Source organism: Conger conger, chromosome 1 (genome assembly GCF_963514075.1).
Source record: "Conger conger chromosome 1, fConCon1.1, whole genome shotgun sequence".
Taxonomy (NCBI): domain Eukaryota; kingdom Metazoa; phylum Chordata; class Actinopteri; order Anguilliformes; family Congridae; genus Conger; species Conger conger.
In genome coordinates this window covers 7434458-7460130 of record NC_083760.1, presented here as the reverse complement: position 1 = coordinate 7460130, position 25673 = coordinate 7434458, and the positions used below count along the sequence as shown (strand labels likewise).

Here is a 25673-nt window from a genome sequence, read left to right as displayed (position 1 = left end):
GGTTGACATGGAAACCTACAAGATGGTAGATCTCCAGGAACAGGGTTGAGCAGCCCTGCTCCTGCTGTTGAATGAGGTGCGCTTTGTTAGGGTTGACATGGAAACCTGCAGGACAGCTGATATCTAGGAACAGGGTTGGTTACCAAAGCACGGGTGGTCTGGACTCTGGTGGTCTGAATTTTTGGTTTGAATCTGCCAAGCAGGTGGCCAGTTGTCACCAGTGTGAGATATACTGTTGATGTTCTGACCTGTTCCTTAAATCACGGTCCTCGAGGGCTGTGAACTGCTAGTTTTCCACCCTAACCCTGAAAGTCAGGTGTGAATGAAGACAGATTGGCAATCAGTAGCACCAATTTCTCAGTTAATTACCGAAGAGGAAAGAAAACCAGGGCCGGATTTGGATCAGAGGGCCAGATTTTTACCATTGCTAGACGACAGCTTTCTTGTATGCAGTTTTTAGAGACTTTAGTGCAAAACCCTGTGGTTCTACACAATGATTAATCATTGATTAATTATATTCAAAGGAAAAGTGTACTTAAAATACATGCATTCATGTATTCAGACAGATTAACGCAAAAGTAAATGGCGTAAATTGATTCAACAAGCTCCCAGTTTACCAACTACAAACCTTTAAAAAAGACCCTGGAAGCAGATAGCAATGATTAATTATGCATTAATATTTAATCAAATACTGTATATACTTAGCTATAGTCATTTTTGTGAACAGTGTATTTGTTTCTTTATTTCTTTATTTATTTATACCTCAAACAGTGCTTCAATGCAGGTCAAATTTCATATCTTCCCTCGAGGGTATTTGGCCAGTCTAGACAATTCGGTCAATGGACACACAGTGCTGGAAGTTAAGAATCAAAGAGGCATTGGATTTCATGGATAAAACAGACCCAGTTGAGCCCTTGTTCTTGTAAAAGCCCTGACCTCTGTGTTAACATTTCCCATCAAGGATCAAGGGTTTGTTCTTTATGTTTCAAACTGATTGCTCTCTTTTCCATACACACCTACACACCCACACAGACACACACATACACATACAAACACACAAGCACACACAGAAAAGACACAATCACACGTGTGCACGCACACACACACAGACACACACACATGTACACACACACACACACATGCTCGCACAGACACAAACACGCATACAAACACGTACACACACAGACACACACACACACACACACACACGCTCGCACAGACGCAAACACTCATACACACATGCACATACACACACACACACACACACAGGAGATGCCCACTCCCACATAGATTTCTCCCATACACTTCAATTGGCACGTGAAACAGCAGACTGGATACAAGAGACAGGTGCCTAATTGAAGTGAAACAATTAATGCGTTGAGCTGGCGAGATAATTCCCCCTGTTTTCCAAGAATCTAATTACCCTGTCTTTGTTGAGGAATGTTAGATGACATTGTGCAGAATGCAGGGAAGTAATCTCCCCTCAATGCTGCAGGGTTCACTGCGATTCTCAGCTCACCTCTCCGTGTTTAAAGCTGCAGCGTATGACGTACAGTATGCGTTAATATTCCCTCAGTTTTCAGCATAAACACCACGTATGAAGATCGAAAGGGACACACCACTGTTCCCGTGCTTCATTCGTAGTGAATGTCACAGTGAAAATACATGCTGTGGCATCTGGAGAGATTGCATGAGATGAAAGAACCAAAGGCATAACTTTCTTAGGCCTCCGTGTAGTTGGCAAATAACGGCTCAGCTTGAAACAAAATGCACTACAAACGTGTCTGTCTATAATAATCTAAAGGACATAAACATTCATTTTTCAGGAATCACATCACAGGGGTAAAAAGCTGCCTACAGTATATTCATTTTTTTTCTCTGAAACTCAACTTGATGTCCATCAGTATGTGCACACTGATTGAACAATAATTTAATCAGATCTGAATATCAAATGTGACCCGTTCTATCATAATCAGTGGCATGTCGCAGTGGCCAATTGCACATAAATCACTATTTTTGTGTTTGGCTTTCATCTTCGTTTTGTAGAACTATATCTTGGCTTTCTTAGTCTGCATGTCTTAATGCCAAATTCAGAGTAAATTTAAGCTTTCAAATGCAAGATTTCAAAGTGAAAGTAACACCGGAGTTGTACATTGTTTAGAGGCTAGCCAGCGTCTCACCGTTCACCAGTCACAAACAACCACATCAGCTGCATTCCTACATGTTAATGTACTGGCTTTCATGGTCTGTATGTCTTCATGTCAAAAGTAAATGTTCAGAGTAAGAATATATGTTGTTTTAAACGGTTAAAACGACGACAAGTTATAGACCCGGAGTTTTGTTAGCCCAGGGTCGGTAGTCTCCCATGGTTTAGGTGGCAAACATGGTTTGGTGGCACTCAAAATGAAACAGGACATAACTCCCTCAATATCTGGAGTAGAGAGATAACTCTGCCACCTCTGGAAAACGTGCATCCCCCTCTTTCGATTAGTTTCTAAAATTCAAAATATGTTTTGGGGTCAATACGACTGATTTTAATAGAGCAGGTCACACATGTCCCTCAGTAATAAATAATCGGAATAACAAATGTCTATTCAACTGAAATAGTGTTTCATTTAGATTATTTTTAGTGGATGTATACTGTATATTGCAATTTAGTAACATGCTGACAGCCATCTTGTGTTTGCACTGTTTTGCAATGATCTATTTAGCACTTTACCTTTGAGATGCACCCAAAATCCAATTGATAGAGTCTCTCTGTCCTTAAAGGCTTATATTTCTTGACTCTATCCTGAAAATATTTTTATAGATTTAAGCCGATGGACACAAAAGATGCACTTGAGAGAATGGTAAATTAACTGTAAATTCCATTTGCAGTGTGAACAGTGCTTCTTCTACTATGATAAGGGTGTTTCTCCGAAGTGAAATCAACAGGGAGAGGCAGGCAAGACTGTTCAGCCACCGACGAGACAAATTTAAAAAAAGACACTATTATCGTTAGCACAAGGATAACATATTCTCAGTGTGCTGCCACGTTGCTGCTCAAATGTTTAGAATACACACAACTGGAAGAGTGGAAGTAGTGGACACTTCAGGATAGCGAGGACAAACAGATTTGCCAATCCCAAATATACATTTTGGGGGGAGAAAAATATGAATTGTAACCACGTATATCAATAAAAAACAACATACAGTAAACCACACATCGGCATTCATATCTGCTGGCAGTCGGTGAGCACCCTTTATCTGTAATCTATAATTCATTATCAGAATGAGTTGAAAGGTCATTTGAAACCCTATTAATCTCATAACGAGCAGTCATGTGCGAGTTTAATTACAGACAACATGTGCTGCGGCTACAAGCGCGACGGCAAAAAGCCACGTGAGAAATAATCGCCCATTTTACGAGGATTTGAAAAGTGCCCCGGTCGGATATTGCCAAGTTCAACCTGATAGAGGTATGAGCTCTCCCATTGCCCTTTACGTTACCTTCATCCGCGCATTTGAATGATATAAACAGGGAATGACTTTCAGCTGGAATCAGCAAAGCTAAGCCCTTTTCTTCTGGTAAAAATGAGATTGTGTGCTTCTCATCCACCGCAGATCTTTTGCCGCTCACATTTTCTCAGGGAAATGCAGCATTAATAAACGGAGGTTGTCAAGTGCTGTGTGCCAACAAAAAGCTCTCTGACATGTTCAGTCTGTTAAAACTATTTTACACCCAAAAGGTGTGTGTGTGTGTGCACAGCTCCTAAAGTAATACATTGCTCTACGGAATAATCCACCGTAAATAAAACGTTCCTCTTGCTTTCCTACGTGTCAGTGATATTTTTTACAGTTTTATTTTTACAGTGCTGTGTCAAAGGCTTTGAAAATTGAGCACAAACTACTGAGATTTGCAGCAAAGTGATTGTAAAAAAAAACCTGGATTTTGCTCCTGATTAGGAGCCACTGAGTCTTTTTAGAACCGACAATAGAAACTGATGCCCTGTGACAAAGGCTGGCTGAATCACAGGCTCACCGTCGTTTAGCTCAATCACAGAACCACAGACCAATTCAGGCCAACACTGGCCGCACTCCCCCCAAAGAGAGGGTGCCTCTTTCAGCACTCAACCTGATTTATAATGTTCACAAATGCCCATAAATTATTCTGTGTTATAAAATATTGAGAGCTCGTATTCGAGAGGGACTTCCTCACCTCCAGGTTGTCTTTATCTGGACAAATGAATAACGTTGTGTTCAACAAGTGAACCAGCAGGTCTTTGCTCTCCAGGGCAAAGTATGGACTCAAAGTACCGGACAAAAAAGTCAACAAAAACAGGAGTAAATTGTCTGTGGCGGGTGCAGTTCAGATGCTAGTGAGCCTCAGTAAATGGTAATCGCAGGCCTTCTGCTCCAGTGTTCAGTGAAATGTTCAGTGTTGAATCCACTCTGTATATGGTCATGACTGCACTGCAATGTTGGATAGTGGTTGCACACAATATCATTAAGTAGACTTTTTTTGGATTCATATAAAAATGTTGGTTCTATTTCATAAAATTATGGGGCAGTGGTTTGATGCAATTAAAATGAGTCTTCAACTCAAACTTCAATCAGTTTGTCACAACCTACATAATATTGCGACCAAAATAATAATGGGGATACTATGAAAAAATGTAAGCTATGAAAGATGGACTGGATAACTGAGTTCTGCCTAAAATATAAATGTATGGAAAAAATAAATAGCAGCAATAAATTCACAGTGGGGGTACATTTTTGTTTTTCAAGGATCAAATTTCCCAAATGTACCCTGAAAGTACAGTAATGTTCTCTTCAGGTACAAATGAGTACATTTTCCCAGCAAAAAAAATAAAAATGAGATTGTACACTGTATATCGCTGACATTTTTAGGGTACTGCCCCAGCGGTAAGGATTTGTACCTTTTCAGGCACTTTCCGTACCTTTATTTCTGAGAGTGCAGTGTTTCCTTTGAGAATAAATTGGGAAAAACAAAAATATTAATTAGTACATGTCCACATTCTTAATATATGAGAGTAGTTCAAGGGCAAGGCTTGCTATCACAAATTAATGCCTTCATGCTCCGCAAGCAAACGATTTTCCCTCGCCTTCCACTCTAATTAACAGGGCTGCATCTTTATGATATTCCATTTGCGTTAATACAAATGTTAATGGCATTATAAGCGGCCCGCTCCCATGCCTCTCTTGACAGAGTGTGGAATGCGTGGACGGGCTCCAGAAGAGAATAACAATCGTCTTTCTGCCTTTAAGGTGGAGCGGGGCCCAGTGTGAGCCCCGTTATCATTAATCACGCCGGCTATGGTGTCAATGACAGCGAGAGCCTCAGTAAGCACAAACAACGCCGCGATGGGAGAAACGCGCCAATCAGCAAAGGGCAGTTCATCGTCAGCCGACGTACGATTGGCCGATGGATATCGCTATTGTCACCAACATTCCGCTATCGCCCGACTTTGATTTTGATCGCGGCCGCTCGTGAAACATTATCAGAGAGCATAAACGATAAGAACACGTCACATAAGTGCAGTCATTTGCAAGCTCAAGACATGGAAGCCAGTTGATGGCACTCTGTTGAAGATAATTATAGATGAGAACGTTCTCCATAAAGGCTGTCATGACAACTTTGAGTGGGGTCAAAGTTCAAAACAATTTAAGTCTCAGCGATGGCCGCAGCAGTGATAGTGACGACATCAAATTGTCTGCCGCTTTTTGTATAAACTACATTACATTACATTATTGGCATTTGGCAGACGCTCTTATCCAGAGCGACGTACAGTTGATTAGACTAAGCAGGAGACAATCCTCCCCTGGAGCAATGCAGGGCCTTGCTCAAGGGCCCAACGGCTGTGCAGATCTTATTGTGGCTACACCGGGATTAGAACCACCAACCTTGGGTGTCCCAGTCATTTACCTTAACCACTACACTACAGGCCGTCATTGTGACCGACCATCAAATGTGGTAATCTCCAGTGGTAACGATCCTACGTCATCATACATTAAATGTCCAGTGTTATTTCAACTTCAACAGGGTACACATGAGAGCATACGCACCCTGAGTTTAAGACATTTATTTCACTGTGCACAAGCCATGATGCCATTTTCGTACACATTTTCTGTTGCCCCATTTTTTGTTTACTCCGAGCACTTTTCTTTACAGAACCACAATTACAGTACATTCTCACAGGGAAATTTTGCAGCAGTTTTAAAACGAATGTATAACGTGACCTGGAATTTAACGTAATTTGACCTGTCGCAAAAAAACTACAAGGTGGAATCAAAGATGGTGAAGGATAAAGATGGCAATCTCAGCTATCAGCTCCTTTTCCACTCCAGCCTAGCTCTACGAGAGGCTGGGGAGTGCCATGAGCATGCTAGTTACGTAAGCACACTGTTCCGCCCTGAGAAAAGCCAGAGAAAACATTACATTTCAAGACACTGCGCATGTGCTGCATGATCCTTTTGTCGCGCCGTTAACACTATATTTCGCCCAAATAAACCTTCAGTTTCATACCTAATAATCTTGGCTATCCAACGACTTGTGCGAATCAAATAAGGACTCAACTATTGATCAACATCTCATCGTAAGAAACTTTCCCACAGTGACTCATTGTAAAAACAGTGCCGAGGTCCAATAAGCAGATTTAAGCGCAGAGCAATTGGGTAGGCCGGACCACTGGGGCGGCCTGTAGCGTAATGGTTAAGGTAAATCAGTGGAACATGCAAGGTCGGTGGTTCTAATCCGGGTGTAGCCACAATAAGATCTGCACAGCCGTTGGGCCCTTGAGCAAGGCCCTTAACCCTGCATTGCTCCAGGGGAGGATTGTCTCTTGCTCAGTCTAATCAACTGGATAAGAGCGTCTGCCAAATGCCAATAATGCAATGTAATGCTCTCTCTCCATTGTTTCTCTCCGGTGGAATATGGTTGAGCCTCCACGCTGAAGTGCTGCGGTCACCGGAAGGTTCTGTACACACACACACACCGGCCACGTCGCCGTGTCTCCAGGGTATCCACGCTCACGGTCGACGCCCGGAAGCGTGGCTCATTATTAACGTTTTGCGCGTAAGGCCAACTCCTGAGCTTAGGGGACCCACAGCACCACTGCTCCCGTCCTTTCACGGTGCATATGGGAATCATCTGGCCTCATTTCCCCCCCAAAATGTTATGCAAGGCGCTATCTGCCTCAAACCACACATTCCTTTGTTGTTCTCTATGCATTCATGCTTTTCTTTCTTTTTTTTAACTTTTTTTTTATTTTAGCCTCACATCTTTCTTTATTTTATTCTTCATGGAGAAAAATGCCACTTTTTATACAACTAAATTCCTAGCCTATTCCAGAGGATGACTATTGCTGGTCATGTAAATTCAAATTCAAGAGACGCAGGGCCCTGGAAAAAAAACCCATTTTATTTCAGACTAAGGATCAAGCATTTTAATGTGCAAACAATTTTCTTATTTCGAGGTTGCACCTTGATTTCTTTTTATATTGCCCGTAATATTCTGTCACATACAGCCTTTAATCACGTGGCATTTTCTCCACCCAACACGCTTTACTGCGCATTAACTTACAGCGTACGCAGTACGTCTCCGTAAGTGCTTCTCTACGTGTGTTCAGAACGCCCTGAGCACTGAGGGGCTCCGATCATTCTGCATAATGCCCTCAGTCCCAGATGGGCCATAGACGCGCGCATGGGGGGCTCCACTTTATAAACACGGCACTGCAAACAACCTCCAACGGCCCGCTCGCGGACCCAGCCAAGTGCGTTTCATGCTTCAATATTTACTCGGATGAAAACTTTTTACGAGCCAGGAAATCACTTACTCTTAGCTGCATGAGCAGAACAGGAGCGCAAACACATTTTAATGTGCTGCTATAATGCTCCCGTTTCAACTAATATTAACAGCACCGCAATGCCCATTTGTTCGAATTTGTTTTTGTTTTCCCCCATATATATATATATATAATCCCCATGTACTGCATTGGAAAGACACTAGATTGTTTGAAATTAGCGTATGATTACTCTTTAGGAGAAAAAATCACGAGCAGGCAGAATGAAAAGACGTCATACAAATTGCACATCCTTTTGTCTTTTATTAAATCTAAAACAGGGAAGTTCAGACACACGATTTGGAAAAGCAATGAAATTGGGAGTAAATGCTCTTTTGTTTTTCCCTGGCTTCATTAAATTCAATGAAACGTCTCACAGTTCAATGCGAGCCTCCAACAAGCATGATTACTGAAAGAATGTCCATGCTGTGTGAGTAATATTTGTTTGTTGAGACTGAAAGAATAGATTGAGCAATGCGCAAAAATACACATCTATCCGAAGGGATAGTAATCATGCGTCAATGGAAACTGTAATTCAGTTTCCATTGAAATGCTAGTTCTCCCATGAACTACTCTTGAACGGCCATCTCTTGAAAACTACAATGTTAGAAAAAAGCTATTTTATTCCCCCTGGGTCTACACCAGGAATGTATAACAAAAGAGGTTTACTGAGTTAGCTGGATAACGACACCCAGTGAAACACAAAACCCTCCCAATCCTGAAACACGGACTGAAGTAAAAAGTGATGTTCTGAGTTGTACTCTGTGCAGTTAACCAGCTAACTCAGTAATCCTGCTCTGTGTGTTTAACTCAGTGCAGTTATCCAGCTAACTCAGTAATCCTGCTCCATGAAACAGGGACCTGGGGCTATTGAAATCCAGGTCCTGCGGGAGATTATCTGAAACACAGAGGTATTATTCTTTTGTCGCGGCGTTAACACTAGATTTCGCCCAAATAAACCTTCAGACTTGTGCGAATCAAATAAGGACTCTTGATCAACTATTAAGGTCCAATAAACAGATTTAAGTGCAGAGCAATTGGGTAGGCCAAATCGAATCCCTGCAGACAGTGAGATATATACAGTTGAATAGTGCTGGTCTATCCATCCATCCATCCATTATCTTAACCCGCTTATCCTGAACAGGGTCGCAGGGGGGCTGGAGCCTATCCCAGCATACATTGGGCGAAAGGCAGGAATACACCCTGGACAGGTCGCCAGTCCATCGCAGGGCACACACTCACACACTCACACACTCACACACTCACACCTATGGGCAATTTAGACTCTCCAACCAGCCTAACCTGCATGTCTTTGGACTGTGGGAGGAAACCGGAGTACCCGGAGGAAACCCGCACAGACACGGGGAGAACATGCAAACTCCGCACAGAGAGGCCCCCGGCCGACGGGGATTCGAACCCAGGACCTCCTTGCTGTGAGGCGGCAGTGCTACCCACTGCACCATCCATGCCGCCCCTAGCGCTGGTCTACACCAACTGTATTACATTTGAAAGATAACCATCTGGAACTTGCACCCACTCTTACCAGGCTAGCAGTGGAAGCACTTGTCGCATTGCTATTATGAAACATTACCTGTATGTTAAACACAAAAAAAAAAACGATTAATAATTTATCTTCATTTATATTTAACTGGGCAAAAGCATGTTTTAGTGCTGTACATTCTAAACAGTGCACCTATTTATATTAAACATGAATAACGAAAGTCATTATAAGAGCTATACAAAAGCCACACATTTCACACGCTTCCAGTCCCACAGATGAACCATCAAACAGGGAACTGCCTTTTCGTTTAATACCTTTCTTTAAGCCAAGAATGAAGGGGAAGCAACTTCAAACCAATATTACATGACTGATATTCAGCTGGCGCTTTTATCCAAAGCAACTTACAGTTGATTAGACTACGCAGGAGACAAACCCCCCTGGTGCAAAGTGGGGTTAAGGGCTCAACAGCTGTGCGGACCTTATCGCTACACCAGGGATCAAACCTCCAACTTTGTGGGTACCGGTCATGTACCCTAACCACTAGGCTACAGGCTGCCCCATATATGCCAATCAGCCTCTTATTTTAATATTAATATTTGCTAAATTTGCACCCCTTTCTTCTCTCTTCCACCCATCCAGCCATTATCTAACTGGCTTGTTCCTGGTCACTCGGGCGACATGGCTCAGGCAGTAAGAGCAGTCTTCTGGCAGTCGGAGGGTTGCCAGTTCGATCCCCCGCCCGGGCTGTGTCGAAGTGTCCCTCAGCAAGACGCCTAACCCCTAAATGCTCCTGACGTGCGGGTCGGTGCCTTGCATGGCGGCCAATCACCGTCGGTGTGTGAGTGTGTGTATGAATGGGTGAATGAGAAGCATCAATTGTACAGCGCTTTGGATAAAGGCGCTATATAAATGCCAACCATTTACCATTTATTAGACTGGCTTGTTCCTGGTCAGGGTCACAGGGTCCTTATTTATTTGTTATTGTTACTGCGGACCACTATTATCTGAAAATGTAGGACTGACATTACAGCGTCCTCTTTCCCTTAGATCTGAGTGATCTGGGATACTCACAAAGACTACAATTACGTGGAGCTGGGAGAAATTGTTCTGTTTTTGACCACACTGGGCACAGTGAGAAATCCATGATGAATGGTAAAAATGCTACAGATTTTCCATTCAGGGACAGATAAGTGTAGACAACTATAACCAACTTATTTTTCCATCATTGCAGGGAGAAGACTATTGCTTATTCAGGATGAATCAAAAGCGAATGAGAGTGTTCCATTTCCTCAGAGAAAACAGAATGTACACTTGTATCCATTCTCTGCACATTCATGCAAGCTCTTTTTTATTATTATTTGGCTGATGCTTTTAACCGAAGCGACTTAAGAGTTGATTAGACTAAGCAAGACAATCCCCCTGGAGCAGCATGGGGTTAAGGGCCTTGCTCAGGGGCCCAACAGATGTGCAGATCTTATCGTTTATAGGCCGGGGATTTCAATTGCACCAAACATAAATTAAACATATACAACCGCATACAAACCACGTAAACTAGACATCTCTCCAGCAGGGTAATATCATTTTAACTCAGCTCCACATTCCTACTTTGAGTAATTCCATAATGGGGCTCCACATATGAGCCATTGCTTATGTACGTCAGTCTCTCCAGGCCAAGAGTGCATGACTCTCCTGTCCTGAGGTAGTCCAAAGTCTATGAATGCAAGGTCTTGCTAATGTAAATTAAATACATATTACCGGTTTGTTAATGCTACTGCAAAACATCACACAAAACATCTTTCACTGGACTGCTATGCCAGAAAGTACTGTTCCATTTTAAAACTGAACCCATGTGAACCCCATTAGTAAGGCAACACTTTGCCCGGGAAACACACTGGAACGCACACGTCATCGTAGGACCGGCCAGGGCCAGCCATTTTGTTGGGAAAATGTGCCACACAAAAACATTTGACAACATTGAAATGTCTAAATACATATTCAACAAATGGATGGGGGAAAAAAAACTTTGCTCAATTGTAGATATTTTTCATATTTTGCTCCCATTCAAATATGGAAAACAGGTTATTTTGAAGTCTGAGGCAATTAAAACGGCACACTGAGTTAGAGAATCACTCACTATCTGTAATCACTTTGAAGGTCAGTCGAACCAGTGACACTCTATCAAATTAATTTGCAAGCCACTATCTGCACTAATTACCAAGTTATGAGTTCTGAGTAATTCCTTTGACCGTTAAAAAACTGTTCAATTCTAAACAATGGTAGGCTAGCTTCATAAAGAGAGGCGCTGGAGAGGTATTTCTGGAATGAATGTTGCATTGTTCCGAAGTTGCTACGTCTCAATGTTGTCTGTGCTAACACCTTGGAGCACAACATGGATGAATCAGAGTCTGCCCATAGCAGATGAATATGCCTCTGAAAGTCTCCAAGCGTGGCCCACTGTAAACGCCAAGAGGTTTTACTGGTCCCTGATCACACAATTTCTCCAAAAAGGTGGTCAAATGAGGCATTCTGTGTCTTAAAGATATTTTTTTAGGCCGTTTTCAGCTTTATTGGACAGTGTATAGTATAGAGAGACAGGAAGAATGGGAGCGAGAGAGAGAGGGGAAGACATGCGACAAACATCGGACGGTCAGATTCGAACCGCCGACGTCGCGGCTCGCAATGAGCATGCGGTCAGTGCTCTACAGGCTGCGCCACCGAGACATCCCAGGCATTCCGTGTTTTGTGAAGCTGAACAGTACAGTTCAACAGCTAAATTCGGAAGATTGTTTTTTTTTTTTGTTTTTTTTTTCGGAGGAGGATGTCGGACCTTGTTAAGCGGCCATGCGTGAGGCTCTAACGTCCCTCAGCAGGTCAGTGACATCACCGGGGAAATGGCGGGAAGCGGTCGGAAAACAAACTCCATACCCGCAACATTGGCCCGCATTGCAATAGGCTGCCGCTAATCACAATTAAATTGCACGTCGTTGTGCGATAGTAAATGCTAGCATGCTGTATATGAATATATTGGAATGCACAATATCAGCGCAGTCACGTTGTCTGCTGAGAACAGCAGAAAACAGACGTATTCCCACCTTGCCAGATGCTGATATTCTGTCGGGTATGATGGGCCAATATGGTCACACAACATGCATGCCCAAGAGAGGCATCACATACTGTATTTGACGCACCATTGATGCTGAAAATCAAGTGAAGGTGACACTAAAAAAGTAACCTAATCATAGGTATCTGAACCCCCCCACTTACCACCTATTTATTATCTCTCTCACTCACTCTCTCTTTCTCTCCCCCACTGTCCCTCCCCCTCTAACATTAAATGATAATTTAAATATCATCATTGAAATAATAAACTGCTGTATTATACACTCACTGACCACTTTATTAGACCAGTTTGTTAATGGAAATATTTAAACAGCCAATCCAATCATGTGGCAGTAACTAAATGCATAAAAGCATGCAGACATGGTCAAGAGGTTAATGTGTTTTTGCAGACAAAATGTCAGAATGGGGAAGAAATGTGATCTTTGACCATGGAATGATTGTTGGTGCCAGACAGGGTGATTTGAATATCTCAGAAACTGCTGATCTCCTTGGATTCTCACACAAAACAGTCCCTAGAGTTTATAGAGAATGGTGCGAAAAAATAATAATAATCCCAGCAGTCATGTGGGGAAAAAACGCCCTGTTAACGAGAGACGTCAGAGGAGACGGTCAAGACTGGTCAAAGCTGACAGGAAGGTCACAGAAATGGAAATAACCACACATTACAACAGCGTCAAACCTCTTAAGTGCATAGGCTACAGCAGCAGAAGACCATTAAGTCTAGAAAATAAGTCTAATAAATACCTCAGAAAGTGCTCACTGAGTGTACAATGACAACACCTAAGAAAATGTATAATTATACAAGACCTTGCAGAAGGAGGGAAAGAGTACAGCAAGTACACTCAGCTTTATCTTCCATAGAAAAACTACAACACGTATCTGAATAAATGAAAAACTAATCTCTTATCTGTTCTACAAGAAAAATATATTTATTTATAATCGAGCCCACCCAGCCTCCTTGTAGCTTAAGCAAGACTTCTTGCAGACTTCAATCAACAGATTCCTTTTTTTGAGGTCTGTAACTTTTTTGCGAATCAGCTTTCATCGGGCAGAAAAGTGAAAAAGCCGTCTCTCGGCCGTGGTCTCCTCATCATTAGTGGCTGAGATCAGTCTGGTTACCAACTCAAGCAAGGGGCTTCGGGCAATGATGGCGCTGTGCATATCACTGAGACAAAACACCATTTACTCAGTGTCTCTCCACGTCACACACATACACACACACACACGGATACATACACATACACATGCATACATACAAACACACACAGACGCGCATACACACACACGCACACACACATACACACACACACACACAAACAGGCACATACATACACACGCATAACACTCACACACACAAACAGGCACATACATACACACACAGACACCCGCATCACACACACACACACACACACACACACAATAAGCACACACACACACACACAACGTCTGCCCGCTATCAGGCCTTTTTCTTTGTGGGTCATATTCAGACTGCAGTTCCAGTTCAATTAACTACTGCTATCACTCAAACGGCCGTGCCATTACAATACTAATTTGTGATGCTGAAAGGGCCAGGCATAGACACAACACCGAGATTAATACTGTAAACACAGCAGGAAACTTTATTTTTATTTCATGTTATTGCTGTGGAAAGATATCTTCGGGCTGCTATGCCGTACAAAACACAGCCACTGATAAACAACAACGCAGGGCCTCCTTATGCCTTCCGATCTCTCAAAAGCTATGACAGGTTTGTTACACGGCGGAGACCATCAACTACGGCCCTCAAATCCAAATCCAGCCCTGGTTTTCTTTTCACCCGGGTAATTAGTGCTACTGATTGGCCAGACTTGTCTTCACACTTGACTCCCAGGTAAAGAGAGGGTGGAAAACCAGAAGATCTCAGCCCAATCCCTGTTATACAGGGACCGGCCAAGTGAGAAAAAAACGAAAGCGTGTCTAAATTATCTATTTTATTTTTCTCCAAAACGGCAGCTATATTATTTTATTTTTCCTGCTCACTTAATGTGCTGCAATTGACCTTTTCGAGCCGCAGATGAGTTCATGATTTAGCCAGCAGGGGAAACATACTATCTCGGTCCATCGCGATAAGTTTTAATTTCCTGTGAACTTTGAGAGGCCCTCTCACTCCGTTACGCATTCAGCACGGAGAGCGATGATCTATTTTTGTTCCCTTTAACCAAGTTTGATGGGCTGTACTTCAGTGCAGGAATGATTTCCTCTGTGACCAGAATACCAATTACCAGCAGCAATTTACATTATCACTCAACGTCGGCGTCAGGGTGACTGTGCTGGCACTTTGGCACTTCCTGTCCGTATGCCCCCTGAAAGCCGGATCTCCAACTTCGAGGGGGGATTCGACTGGGATCGTATTTCCAGACCTTATAACCTTATAATTAAGGTTGTACCTGACATTTTTGACAAAAATTAGTTAAGTGTGGGCGGCACGGATGGTGCAGTGGGTAGCACTGCCGCCTCACAGCAAGGAGGTCCTGGGTTCGAATCCCCGTCGGCCGGGGCCTCTCTGTGCGGAGTTTGCATGTTCTCCCTGTGTCTGCGTGGGTTTCCTCCGGGTACTCCGTTTCCTCCCACAGCCCAAAGACATGCACGTTAGGCTGATTGGAGAGTCTAAATTGCCCGTAGGTATGAGTGTGTGAGTGAATGGTGTGTGTGCCCTGAGATGGACTGGCGACCTGTCCAGGGTGTATTCCTGCCTTTCGCCCAATGTATGCTGGGATAGGCTCCAGCCCCCCTGCGACCCTGATCAGGATAAGCGGGTTCAGATAATGGATTGATGGATTAGTTAAGTGTCATAAAGTATGAAAACATTTTTAATTTAAATGTCTGTATCTTCTTTGAGTCGATTCACTTTGGCATCTTTGCTCACTATCTCAAAACCACTCAGAATCCAGATAGAACCTTATAATACCAAAGACACGATTAGTGCATGACGCATACACAGGGGTGTTTTTTTTTTGTCGAGTGTCTACGGCAGGGGAGAAAGAGTCGGTTCTTCCGAGGATGAGCCCTTTTCGATTAGACGATCACGCCTGGCCTTATCCTCCCTGTCCCCTTTCCACACCACTTCCTGTTTCCTAGTGAGACCCTGGTTGTTAAGATTGAGTCAGACTCAACTGACTCTGAACTCAGCAATTACCATCTCTCTCCCTCTCTCTCTCTCTCTCTCTCTCACTCTCACTTTCTCAGTCTAATTCTCTCCCTCTCTCTCTCACTCTCTCTATCTCTCGTTCTCTCTCTTTTCTTCCTTGTGATTTCTGCAAGCTGATGGAGTTCTGTGCCTGGTCCTGCTGTGTTGTAGTGCTATAATACATATTTTTATTATAATATATAAAAAAAAGCTCTCTCTCTCCCCATGGCCTCCAAGGTACCTACTCTGGGCCTGCCGGGACAGGCATTTCCCGGGGAGCGGGACGGAGCCCAGATCCCTCCCACCCAGGGAATGGGCACGGAATTCCGCCTGCCTCCGGGAATGTGCAGCCGGGAAGCGCGGAGGCCAGAGGGTTTTTCTCCTTAATCCCCCGCTCATCCATCCGGCTGCCTGACGCCGGGGCATCTGCAGCCGCGTGGAGGAGGCGCGGGACGGGCCCGGCATGCCGCGGAGCACCTGCCCAATCTCCGCAGATGCCTCGCTCTCCTGGAGCCCCCGACGGGGGGGCTATCCCGGAGCCAGCGCGATCGCACGCTCTCTCGAGCTCTTACACGGCATTACAGTCTCCGAGCAGATGCTCTTTCTCACGGCACTTTACAGTACAGCCGAGTTTGGCTCAGGAGGTAAGAGGGCTCGTCTAGCGGTGGGAGGGTTGCCGGTTCAATTCCCCATCCTGGGTGTGTTGAAGTGCCCCTGAGCTAGACACCTAAGCCCCAAAAAACCGCTGACGAGCTGGTCGGTGCCTCGCATCTAACGGCATTGGTGTGCGCGTGAATGGGCAAATGAGAGGCATCAATTGTAAAGTGCTACATAAATGAAGTCATTTGGAAATGGTATTAAAATGCCATTAAAATCAGACTCAGTACCAACGGCACTCTGGGTGTACAGTAGGTGCAACATCACTGATGCACTAGTGCAATTCAATTATGCTAACTAAAAAGTGCACATGCATACAGTACAGACTATATCCATAATGAGCAATAGCAAACCATAAGCCCCAGCAATACTATATCCGAATTAGCCTACCTGTGAACCTTAATTGTTGTCTCTGTGACTTGCTTTGTGTATCGGTATTTTTAGTTGGCTAGGTAAGCAGTGTTTGGATAGTTAACTTTGGTCACTTTTGCTCTGTTTGTTTGTTTCTTTGTTCTCAAAAAAAGAAAAAAGAAAAGAAAAAAAAGGGCCCTCGTCCTTATCTTTGTTGTACAGGTAGCAGTTGAAATTGTACTTCCCTCTAGGGTCTTTCAGCGAACTTATCCCTGGTTATGGGCATGCACTTTGTTGTACGTCGCCCTGGATAAGAGCGTCTGCCAAATGCCAATAATGTAACGTAATGTAAAAAAGTGCTAGGGGAGGTGGGGGTGAGCGGGTTCAGTTAGATATAGGTTACACTGCAGCAGACCTGGGTCAATTACGGATTCAAAATGGATTCAAATACTCTTCTGTGCCCGATTGATCTTGCATGAGCCAACCAAGAGCACCAGAGTATTTACTCGGTTATAACACACCACACAAGCTCAGTAAAGTGTAGAAAAGTTTGAATCCAAAACAAGTACATAATTGACCCAGGTCTACTCTGCCACCATTAATGGAGTTGAAATTATTTTCCGGGTTTTAAATTTTTTATTTATTTCCTATATTAAACTTATAAATACGTTCTTTTGCCAGGGACTAGGGCTCCGATCAGCGGAGATAACACAACACCGTGCGGACCGCCTATTCATTCCGTGACACGAGGGTAAATTTGCCCAGGCGCCCCATGGCCTGTTGCACATGAAATATTAATGCGCTCTAAACAGCCTGTGATATTGCTCACAGTATCACAGAATAAAAAATGAGAGAGAGAGAAAGAGATACACACACAGAGAGGGAGAGAGATAATCTAAATTTGAGTCAGAGAGAGAGAGAGAGAGAGAGACAGAGAGAGAGAGTAGCCACCTGCTAGTCAGAGGGACAGTTGTAACATGTTATGATGATTAATTTTATTATTGTTATGTATATATATATATATATATATATTTATATTAACCAATAGATATTAATCATCATTCATCTATTGATTAAGGTACTAGTACAAGTGTTAATTTATATTGCATAGTCTGTATTTATGTTTCATATGTGTAGTTTATTGCAGTAAATTGCAATGTTCTTGCATAGCTTTGGCAAAGCATATCTTATTGTCTTATTGTCTTATGTCATGCCAATAAAGCAATAACGCATGTTTTTATTGAACTTGAGAGAGAGTGAGAGAGAGAGGGAGAGAGAGAGAGGGAGGGAGAGTGAGAGAGGGAGTGAGAGAGGGAGGGAGAGAGAGAGAGAGAGACAGGTAGAGGCACAGAGAGAGAGGGAGGGAGGGAGAAAGAGAGAGCGAGAGAGAGGAGGAGGCCGTGTTTGAAACAGCATACTTAGCATACTACTTGTACCACATTTCAGTGAAGATCAGCCTGAGTAGTTACGCCAGTATGCAGTTTCGCACAGCCAGAGAGGGACAGTACCCATGCGTTCCTGTACTCTAGCGGTGTAAGTACGTGAAAGGAACAGCGTTTGCCGGCGTTGGCGGGCGGTTGAGTGTGAATATGCCAGCGGGTTATCACCGGCACCGCTGGGAGATGCAGAGCCAATCAGCTCGAACCCCGCGGCTCAGAGAAACCCGGGGGAAAGGGGCGCGATCACCTCACGCCACGGGCCCGTTTCAGAGCGGCTCCCCTGCGGGTTTCCCCCGGAGAAACCGCCACGCCGCACGACGGGCAGACGTGCGTGAGGAGCCGCCTGCGTTTAACCAGCCAGCGGCAGCCCTGGACGACGCTTCACTTCCAGACCCTTTACCGGCCCTCATGCAACATAACCCGTATAAGTGATTTAACAGAACTTGGCACATTCACCAATTTTCTCCTATTTAGAATTTCTTTTTCGATAGGAACTACATTTACGAGCGGCCCCGCCCGTACGAATCGTGTAAACAACGCATTCCGTTCAGACAGGGCTCCCGGGCGTGTCAGTGCCACTCGCCTGCCACACAGAACTCGGACCAAACTCTGAAACTAGGCATTAGTTCACATTTGGCACACTCGCGCAAGCCCTTTATATGGAAAAAGTGAAAGGGAAATGGATGATAGCAATACCTAAATGTTCTTGCATGAGGCCCAATGTTCTTAACTGAACATTCTAATAATTGCAACAATAGATGCTGGTATTTGTACGCAGTTCTAGAACACTGATTTAGAATTTTGATAAAAAGGTGTGGTGGTTCAGGTGCTTGACTGGGAGCTAGAAGGCTGCTGGTTGGTGGTTCAAAAAGGCCACAATAAGATGGCCACACTAAGATCAATGCAGCTGTTGGGCCCTTGAGCAAGGCTTTTGGGCGTATTGTTATCTCTGCTCCAGGGGGGATTAGCTCCAGCTTGGTCTAATCAACTGTAAGTCACTTTGTGATACAAGCCTCAGCAAAAAAAGAATCAGAATTCAAAGGGTTAATGAAAGTCTGCACAGAGACAGGGATGGATTCCCAGCCCCAGTCAGCCCCAGGACAAATCCAAGGATGATGCGAGAACAAGCCACATCTGCTCTGGGGTCTGGTGTATTCGCTTCATTTCTTTCTTTAGTCAAATGACAGAATGCAGCATCTTCTTATCTCCAAAAGCCATGGATACCCGATATCCTTCTGATATGACCTCTGTTACCTTCTGCACTGTAATCAGCGGTCTTTGTTCCCCTGAGCATCTGTGTGTGTGCGTGCGTGTGTGTGTGTGTGTGAGCTTGCGTGCATGTTTGTGCGTGTGTGTGTGTGTGCATGTGTGTGTGTGTGTGTGTGTGTGTGTGCTATGTGTGCATGCATGTGTGAGCGTGTGGGTGTGTGTGTGCATGTTTCTGTGTGTGTGTGTGTGTGTGTGCTATGCATGTGTGCATGTGTGTGTGTGTGTGTGTGTGTGCGTGCATTGATATTTATAGTACATACAGCATTCATTATACTGTATTTTTTGGAATGTTCACTTGGGAATCATTCATTATTTAAACTGATCAATTAAAATGTAATGACGCTTTGTAAAGAGGCTAAGGCTGCTTTATGACTAATTATTCTCATATTAACTCTTATAAACAGCTACTGTATATAACATAGTCATACTGTTAGATTTCCCAAATATTTCACCCACATAGATTTCTGAAATACAGTAACTTTATCTGACTCTAGCGTACAGTTTATCTCCAACAGACACTTTAAAGGTCAGTGCCTTTATTTATAATGCCACTTCTGAAAGCCCACTATCTCTGATGCTTAAAATTGTAACATAGGTCACTTCTATTGCCTTTCAGTTAAGCATAAAGTCATATTTATGTGCATAATCGTGGCATCTATGGTAAACACCATAGAACTGCTTTCATAAACATGAAAAAGTGGCAAGGATAAGATCCTCAGGAGGCATCCACAACATACGTATACATTTGTGTCACTGTTTTGCCCATAGAAAGTAAAAGCAATTGTCTGATGTATGTATTCTCCTGAACCAGAAAATGAGGATACGTGCCCAAGAATATTGAGAAAAAAGAACAGTTGGTAACCATAAAAACAGAGAAATTCCCACCATTATTCATCGCAAATGCAAACACTGAACATTCTGCAGTAATCAAGATGGCCCTGAAATTCCGACAATATTAGTGCACGCAAACACATGGGCAGATGTCAAAACACAGAAGCAGGCCAATCTGTAAGCTGACAAAAAAAAAAAGGAAACGCTATTATAATGTGAATAAATACACAGAAATAAAAACGAGGGCATAAATTTAACAATAACAGTGAAATGCAGCTGAGAGCTCGATCGGCTTAAACAGAGCGTGATTTTACAACCTTTGCAGAACACTGTGTTTTGATTGTATTTCCCCCCCTCTTCAGCAAGGACTGTTAGCTTATTCATTGTTTGCAGATTTATTTTTTTGTCCTTTCTCCGTGATGTTTGCGGCAGGCGGTTTGTGGAATGAGGCCAGATCTTGTATTTTGAAGTGTAAATTCTGTGGGGACATCTATTTATACCCCTTCTGCTGTTACAGTTCTAATGTACTACATTTCAAAAAATTAAATCACACAAATTGAGGCACTGTTTTACTGTGCATTCCATTGTACACGCACTGTATCATAGAGAGGTTTCTGAATATTCCCTGCTTCCAGTTTTGTCATTCGGATATTCATTTGTATTCACATGCTATGTGACACCTCCGCCCCACCCTCACATGACTCGTGTGTGTATATTCAGTGTACCTCATCTTGCTTTGCATTTGTGTACAATTACTCAGTGCTGGCTGCATTTATTTTGACATGGGTTGATAATGAGGGATTAAGCCTTTGAGAAAGTGCTAATCTGAAATATGATAATGTGGTCATGTCAAACAAACAAATGCGAGCTAAGAAGGAAAAAAAAACAGCTCATGAGACGTCCGTTTGTAATTGCACGCCTCAGCATTTTCACAGCTCGAGATTAAGTATTTAAATTCTCGATGTCACACATGCGTGCACACACACATGCACATACACACACACACACACACACACACAAACACACGCACACACACACGTGCACATACACACACAAACACACAAACGCACGCGCACGCACACACGCGCACATACACACAAACACACCCGCGCGCACACACACAAAAGATGCGCATCATCACCATGAATAGTCATGGATGCCACTGTGGCCCAATCTCTGCGACAGGGGGGGGTATAACAAAATCTCATCTCTAAGCCCCGTACGCAGTGCCAGATGGCAGGATAGGCATGTTTGTGGCTCAGTCAGGCTCTGTCAGGTGGCTGCGGAAGAAAAAAAATCCACACTGGGCCGCTGGCGGCCGATTGGCCGTCTCCCAACGGGCAGCATGCGGCCTGGGGGCGGACGTCTCGCAGGTAGCCGGCCAATGGCGGGACGGGGAGGCAGGCGGCGAGCAGTCGGGAGCGCCGATAAGTGTCTGAAAGCCGCAGGCCCGGCGGCGGACGCCGTCGGGCTGTGTTCCCGGGCCTCCGCACGAGGCTGGAGAACGCCGCCGCCGCGGTCAGCTCCGCAACGGAGATCAGGGGCGACAACACAACGCTGCGCGACGCACTGCAATACACTTTTATCCGTCCCCGAGGCGGGAGCGGTACCAGGGCCGGAGCGTTTTCATTACACACGCATCAGCCTCGATAAAAACCCGAGCCGGTCACACACGCGCGCCACACACTCTTTAGGCTGCGACAGCAGTGCGGGCGCACTTCATTTGCATCGCTCTGAGAAGGGTTTTGTTTTTTTTTTGGTCCGTCGCGGAGGGAGTTATCATGAGGAATCATCTCCGAACGCCCTACGCCAGCCCGTTCCGCTCCGGTGTCAAAAATCATTTGAAAAAAAGAGAAAGCAACATATTCAAATGTAGATAGCAGTAGCTAATGAAGTAGCTGGGGCATAAAATCTCAAAAGTGGATAAAATCTCAAGATATGTGTCAACGCCTTTGAATACTAATGTGTTACTGCAAAGCTACTTTTGTGGCACAACTGAACTGACGACATTCAGAGACTGCTTTATTAGGGAGACCTGTACACTAGCTCGCTAATACAAATATCTACACCAAACAGCAGAATGGGGAAGAAATATGAAGAAAGTTATTGTTGGTGCCAGACGGGGTGGTTTGGGTATCTCAGAAACTTCCGATCTTGGATCAGTCTCAATTTACAGATCAATTTACAGAGAATCTTGTGAATAACAAACAAAAAATCATCCAGTGAGGGACAGCTGGAAAAAACACCTTAATGAGAGAGAATTAATGACAGAGGTCAGAGGAGAAGGGCCAGACTGGTTTGAGCTGACAGGAAGGGAGAGTAACTGAAATGACTACAGCAGAAGTGGTATGCAGGAGAGCATCTCTCAACACACACTGGACCTTGAAGTGGACGGACTAGATCAGCAGAAGACCAATATGCCCAAAATAATAAGTTGAATAAATACCTAAAAAAGTGGTTACTGAGCGTATCTACAGGGTCTTTGGAGCATACTCCAGGAGAGGCATTGCTATTGTGAATTTTAGCATGGTACTTTACACTCTGAGAGGTAATGGTGCCAACGCTTGGTACAGCCTGTAGCGTAGTGGTTAAGTTACATGACAGGGACCTGCAAGGTTGGTGCTTCGATCGCCAGGGTGGCCATGATAAGATCCGTACACCTGTTGGGCCCTTTAGCAAGGCCCTTAACCCCAGATTACTCCAGCAGGGATTGTCTTCTATTAATCTAATCAACTGTAAATTGCATTGGATGAAAGAGTCAGCCAAATAACATGTATAACTCCTTTGTACCTTTTTTTTTCTTGGAGAATGTGCTCATTTGTACCCAAAGAGATCATTACTGTCTGGGAACACTTTGGATATCCTTGAAACTTGAAGAACAAAAATGTACATCCGCTGTCCCTCAATTAAGGAACTCATTCCTTTGAAAGTGCAGTACAGCCCGTACAACAGCTCTCTGAATGGCCGACGGAACGTGTGAAGAATAACATAAGCCTCCACTCATACCCAGGTGTGTCTCTGGGGCAAAAAAAACGATTTTGAAAGAAATGCATTAATCATCAGTTCAATTCAATTCAGTTGGTCCAAGGAACTCACAAATTGTTTCTTTTTTTTTTTTCCTTCTTCGAGAGCACAGTCGGACAAAACGCGATAATTGTCGGCTACCGCTGCCCCCGTCTCTGAAATGACAGACTGCATTTTTAAAGATATTTTTTAGGCCTTTTTCAGCTTTATTGGACAGTATATAGTATAGAGAGACAGGAAGAACGGGAGCGATAGAGAGGGGAAGAAATGCGACAAATGTCCGACGGTCGGATTCGAACCGCCGACATCGCGGCTCGCAATGAGCATGCGGTCAGTGCTCTACAGGCTGCGCCACCGAGACACCAACGCATTTCACATTTGTCGTGCATAAGACCATCGCTGCGCCTGGCTCCTGTGGGGCCTCCTCAGCCCCCCGAATTCATATCACACCGTCATTAACTTTAAAGAGGAGAGAACAGGGAGAAGATGGTGGGGTTAATATCACTGAAGGAGACTGGGATGTCACCACCCATCCATCAAACCAAAGGCTCTCAAGCGTGCCAGTAGCTCAATAGATGGATCAGACCACTTCGGTTCCAGAGAAAAAGTTGGGCGACGATGGGTATGGTATTGTCATTATCGAATAAACAAACCTCTCTGTAGATATAGTTCAGCGTAATGATGATATCGCCCGCCCCATTTGCTAAAGATCGGAAAAAGAGGAATTGGCTAGGAATAAATCCTGTCCGATCTTGAATTCCTCATATTTGGATGGCCTGCGGTGGTGTGTTGCTTTACTGGCAGTGATGGCAGGTTAGCCTAAATACCAAGAGGCGCTGCGGCTGGCAGAACTCAAAGAAGGTCACCAGTGGCCCTCTCTTCTCACGCAATTAACCTACTTTCTTCCGCTCGGCAATCTGTGGGGAAACAATTAAAGCACCCGAGCTCCCTGCAGTGAGTAGGCCCTCGTGTCACTGAAGCTTTGACCACAGCACCTGGCCCCTGCACACAGGCACACACACACACACACACACACACACACACCAGGTGCTGCAGATCCCCAGTGTGTGACAACACACAGTATCTGCTCGCTTAAATGGTAAACGGACCGCATTTATAAAGCGCTTTTATTCACAAAGTGCTTTACAATTGATGCCTCTCATTCACTCAGAGCAGAGGGGCAGAGCTAGGAATTCCGGGGGCCCCCTGCAAGGATATTGCCCCCCCGTTTTAATCCGACTGGAATTCCCTCTGAAGTCGTGTTCCACCAAGCTGTGGGCCCATGGAATCGTCATGACCTATGACCCCCCACTAGCCATGGCCCCAGATGACCGTACAAGTCTGTTCTGTAACAACAGGCATGGCAGTGTTTGCTAATTAAAAAAACAGAGGCAGGTGTCACTGGCAGATGAAATTGCTTTCGGTGCCGACCCTGACGCCCCAACGCATGCTGTTTTTTACGTCGGCGTCAAGCTTTGAAGTTTAACCTGCCGGCTCGGGAAAAGAAATTGTGTAGGAGCTCCGGCGAAGCAACCTGTGCTGAAAAGATCAAGCACAGCGCAAATATGCTAAAAACCCTTTACGGACGACCACTGTAAAGGCAACGGTGTGAGGTGACAGTGGAGCGTTGCACAAAAGCCAGCTTCTGTGGGAGAATCCACAGAAAGGGAATGTATTTTCTGTGTTCTCCACACGATGTGTCACTGCCAACAGAGACAAAGAGAGGAGGAAAAAGAGAAGAAACACCGGGTTACTCACCTCTCCCTCTCCCTCACTGGCGGGACGCAATCAGACGTTTCTCTCGCTCTCCTCCTGCTGATGGACCTGCAAGGTCACTTCTGTTCCTGTCCGGCGATCTGGAAGTATTCCACCTCATTGGGTCACCATTTTACCTGCGAAACGACAACAACAAAAAGAACCGGCTAAATATTAATATGAAAATGTGGTCTTCGCCTTTTGTCAAATTACCTATTTATTTCCTTTCTCGCGTCACGATTAAAAGGCTTGAATGCCAATCCAGTGGTTAGTCAGCGAGTTATGCATTATGCATTATCCCAGCCGAACAAAAGGCTATTGTGACAATGTTCACCTTACCCGGCTCCCAGTACGGATCATTTCCAACAAAGACGAGTAACGTCCATGCAGCAATCTCTACGGCGATTACTCCCCATCCCAGAACGTGCTTTTATGCGACAGAGATCATTGTCTGTGATGTGCTTCTCTACTTCCATACAGCTCCGTGCTTTAGATGCATCAGATACAGCTGAGCACTCAGTTCTCCAGCCCGGTACCCTCTCGTTCCCTTCCACATTGTCTCTGCCTACATTTTCACATTCATTCTGAACTCGGAAATTGCCACCCCTCTCTCCCTTTCTCTCTGTTCTTACCTCAGCTCTCTATTCAGTGGATATTCAGTCCTTCGTTTTCATAACGCAGAAGGCCAAGGGAACTGAAAACAAATGATCTCTCTCTTT

At 44.3% G+C, this 25673-nt stretch overlaps 1 protein-coding gene across 1 annotated transcript in view; it reads right to left on the bottom strand.

The window, feature by feature from the left end:
• LOC133139421 (leucine-rich repeat and fibronectin type-III domain-containing protein 2) overlaps nucleotides 1-25673 on the bottom strand; it is a 157365-nt gene that overhangs the window by 75753 nt on the left and 55939 nt on the right. Inside the window, exon 2 of the mRNA XM_061258952.1 lies at nucleotides 24958-25091. The gene's annotated coding sequence lies outside the window, so the exon portion shown is untranslated. The remainder of the gene's footprint in view (nucleotides 1-24957; nucleotides 25092-25673) is intronic.